Below are 4,917 nucleotides of genomic sequence, written 5' to 3'. Positions count from 1 at the left end.
AAACATGTATAGTCTTCCAACCTGTTTAAAAATATCAAAACATGTATAGTCTTCCAACCTGGTTAAAAAAGTTCAAAACATATATAGTATTCCAACCTGGTTAAAAAGATCAAAACATGTATAGTATTCTAACTTGGTTAAAAATATCAAAACATGTATAGTATTCCTACATGGATAAAAATATTAAAACTTGTATGATTTTCAACTGGATAAAAATATTAAAACGTGTATAGTATTCAACATGAGTTAAAATGTCAAAAATAGGTATATTATTCCAACATGGATAAAAATATTAAAACTTGTATAGTAGTCCAACTTGAATAAAAATATTAAAACGTGTATAGTATTCCACCTGGATAAAAACATTAAAACGTGAATTGCCCCAAACTGAATAAAATATTGAAACGTGTATTGTATCTCAATCTGGATAAAAACATTAAAATAAACGTAGAAGGTAATTTTATGTCACCAGTTTTAAGAGTAGTAGCTTAAGAATTATTCTTAGAAACTCCAGTTTTAAGAAATTACGCCTTCAAAAACTCATTTATTCAGTGACTGTTAAACAATGAATCCTTAGAAATATACTTAAACTGGCATTGGACAGGAAGCTCAAAAACCTGGTCTTATTAACTATGCGAGTATTTATGTTAACGTTGATAACTTTAATTAGCGCATTGTATATGTTTCATATATATACCCGTTAATGTGATTTAGCTATCTGTCACTCTGTTTGATATTCTGTCTCGCTGTCTTTCTATCTGTTCTTATCTATGGCTCTCTACGTGTATCTGTTTGGATTTCTGCCTCTATCTGTTTGTCTGCTGTTTGTATCTCTCTCTCTCTTGCACGACCATATAGATCAATTTTTATATTTGAACACAAAATCAGTTCAATTCGGGTTGTCAGAAAGTTGGTTGAATCAAACATTCCTCACAGTCTTAACCCAATTCATGTTATAGAAATAATTAATGACAAATATTTTAAACCAACAAACGAGATATTAAAAAGTTCATTTTATAATTTCACATAACTGTTAGTTAAGTTACAACGTAAATCTTGAATATCCAACTAGTGACTCTACCAGTCAAAATATAATTGTAAAGTTTTTCTATGAAAATTATAACTATTTGAACTGTTTTATTGAGGTTTTGCTATTTTGTTTGTATGATTAAACGCTTATATATATATATATATATACCTTTATCAATGAAAAATATAAATATCGAGCTTTAATGACAAAGCTGTCTGTTTTAACAAAATAACCTTAAATCTTGATATCCATGGTGATCATTCTATAGCAAGTTGTTGAAAGACTTACGTAACTTGGTTTCATGGTGATCATTCTACAGCAATATGTTGAAAGATATATAACTTGGTATCCATGGTGATCATTCTAAAGACAGGTGTTGAAGGAGTTACGTAATTTGGTATCCATGGTGATCATTTTACAGCCATATTTGAAGGAGCTACGTAACTTGGTATCCATGGTGATCATTCTACAGCAAGGTGTTGAAGGAGTTGTTTAACTTAGTCACAAGACGCCAGTAGGGAGTATTATATAAAGTTTTGCTTATACAAATGTTAAATTCTTAAAGAACGTTAAACCTATGACAGTAAATGAAACAAACAACTAGTGGTTTATGTGTTACGTCGGTAATTTATATCCTTTCTTTAATGTTACTTTCATTAACAGTATTCGTAAGAATGATTAATATATCTAATTTTATTATCATACTTTCTTGTAGGGATTATTTTGCATTGTCAGCTTAGTATGTGAATTTAGAACTAACATCAATCTCCTAAGATGACCGAACCTCTTCAGATATTACTAGGTCTGCAACCGAAAATATCGTTAACAGCGAGGGTACTCATCTGATGAAACAATACAATCTAATCTTTATAAGTAACAACGTAAAAACAGCATATTTAATTAGTTATACACATTGTTGCGTTGATTTTTAGGTTTGATCTAAGGACGTAGCTTTCTTTGACCGAAAATTGATATTAAATATTTGTTTGTTGCAACATAAGAACTTCAGATCATGACATCTGTGGTGATCATGCAACAGTCACATATTGAAAGTTACGTAATTGTTGCAGCATAAAAACTTCAAATCACGATATCTGTGGTGATCATACAACAGTCACATATTAAAAGTTAGGTAACTATTATACTTGCATGTTGCAACATAAGAATTTCAGATTACGATATCTGTGGTGATCACACAACAGTCACATATTAAAAGTTAGGTAACTATTATACTTGCATGTTGCAACATAAGAACTTCAGATTACGATATCTGTGGTGATCACACAACAGTCACATATTAAAAGTTAGGTAACTATTATACTTGTTTGTTGCAATACAATAACTTCAGATCACGATAACTGTGGTGATCTTACAACAGTCACATATTAAAACAGTTACACAGCTATTATACTTGTTTGTTGCAACGTAGGAATTGCAGTTCACGATAACTGTGGTGATCATAGAACAGTCAGGTGTTAAAACAGTTACGTAACCAGCAGTTTTGAATATTTTATCATGAACATCTCAACTCACGATATCTACTTGTAGCTATTATATTCATATTTATTCCGTCTTTAAGGTAGCTAAGTGGAAACATTTAAGAATGTGGACTTTTAGAACTTCTGGAAGCAAAAACTTTGGACTTGTTACACAAGTCCTCTGATATGAGGTTTCTATTTGATATATTAATTACAAAAGCTTTACTCTTTATATAGAACAACGAAACTATTCGTTCAAGATACTGTATCTGTTTTAAATTAATGAAATGTTTTTACTTCTCCGCAATTTCTGTTGTTAAACGTTTCCAATAATTGTGTTAGTTACTTCTTTTCCACGTCAGTTAATTAAGCGCAATAACTCACAGTTTGTTAATGTAAAAAAAAAAAAGACAGTAATTTAGTAGACTTCAAAGATTGTGTCTATATCGTACTTGTAAAAATACGCAATGAAGAGGCTAAAAAACATGTTTTTACCAATGGCTTTTTCATTTTCCTATTGGTTTTCTATATGCACCAAACGCACGAGTTAAGTAAGGCTATGATTCAGTTTTGTTGGGAATGGTATATTTCCATCCAATAATTTATTTTGGATTTATCCTGCCAGTCAGACTTCTCAAATGCTATCTGTATTTTGACGGTGTCACTGTTTCATTGTCCTACCACCACTGCTATTTTTTCAGCGTGTTTATATGTTTTTGTTATTTTCTTTACATAACTGATTTAAATGAAATTGCTTTACATGTGCAAACACGAAGGACTTGTCTACTCCAGTTACGCAGCTACACGCTTAACACTACTAAATTTCATTACTTTCAACATAACCAGCGCTTTTGGAGTAGGAAGTATAGAAGAAGAAGAAGAGAAAAAGAACAAACCAGGCTAAAATAAGTAACTATTTGTATTAAAAGGAAATCTTTGGTAATTCCAAGCCCAACTTTTAGACGCATCCATGAAGCGCCTCCACACAAAATGATGCCTGTCACTTTTCGAGTCATCATTCTAACGCAAGGTCAAGCAGTGATAGAGCATGAAACAGAAAATCCGTTTAACAACCTATCTGATGTATAATGCTAAAAACCTAAACTAGATGACATAGAAAGTGTGACGTGTTGAAGACTCATTCCGCGCTGTAAATATCGACATAATTGGATGACGAGGATAACAGTTCGTAACTGGTGTACAAGAAAGGCATGAAGGTCATTCTGGCGTCATCTCCATTTTATGGTATAATAACTTAATGGAAACATTGTAATGAGCTCATCATTTCCTAGTGTAGAGATTACTTGAAGCAATGAGAAAATTGTATGTGTTGTTGTTGTTTTTAACTAATACGTGAAGAAAATTAACATTTCTGTAAATTTATGTTGTGTCTCAGATACAAGTTAAAAAAACAAGGCAATTTTTATGAAATGAGCAAAATGACTTCTGTTGATGATAAAAGTTCGTAGGAATGATGAATTAATAATATAAGCTATGTAAGTGAAGCATAAGCGCTTTTTGGAGTTCAAGTTATCATAAAAAGTCAGTTAATAATTTGCAGAGTATAGTGATGGACTAATTCCCTCCCCCTTTTAATATCATTTGTGAAAGAAGCTGAAGAGGGGGGAGGGCGCTGTAACTTTTAAACCGCTATTTTTTGCGTGACTTTATCTTAAGTGTATTCGATCTTTTTGAAATGAAATGTGGGTGGAGAATATGCGAGAGTATAGAGAAATGAGCTATACTTTTAGCAGTAGCTCTACAACTTTCTGAGCTTTGTTGATGTTTAGAAATATTTCCAAGTCCTCAACTGTCTATTATTCCCTTTCTTTTGTCCACTTCCATTCAAAGGAATAATTCAGCCGCTCAAATTGCCTTTGTTTCTGTTTAACCTATAAGCGACTTGGTCCTGGTATTAAAGTGACTTGGAACTAATAATTACTTTATCAAAACTTCGTCTAATTCTACAGTTAAAAAATACAATGTTGGAGCTGCAGAAAAGTTTAAGTTAACTGATGATATATACAATTTAGTGTTTGTTTATTTTTACAAGCAACATTTGAGTATAAAAGACGAAAACTTTGGTTTCTCATTTCTATTGTTGTATGTATTTTTCAGTTTCTATATTTGTATTGTTGCATTTAGTTTTCAGTTTTTATATCTAAATTGTTGCATGTAGTTTCCAGGTTCCGTATTTATACTTTCCTATCTATAAATGCAGTTTTAGGTTCCATGTTTATATTGTTCTATACATGAATGCCGTTTCAAGTTCCATATATTCTTCTATGCACGCATGCAGTTTTTAGGTTCCCTGTTTATATTGTTCTATACATGCGTACAGTTTCCAGGTTCTGTTCTGTTTTGTACTGTTCTCTCTCTCTCTACGCCCCCCAGTGGCACAGCGGTATT

Source organism: Limulus polyphemus, unplaced genomic scaffold (assembly GCF_000517525.1).
Source record: "Limulus polyphemus unplaced genomic scaffold, Limulus_polyphemus-2.1.2 Scaffold1182, whole genome shotgun sequence".
In the NCBI taxonomy this organism is placed as follows: Eukaryota; Metazoa; Arthropoda; class Merostomata; order Xiphosura; family Limulidae; genus Limulus; species Limulus polyphemus.
Note: the sequence above shows the minus strand (reverse complement) of the source record.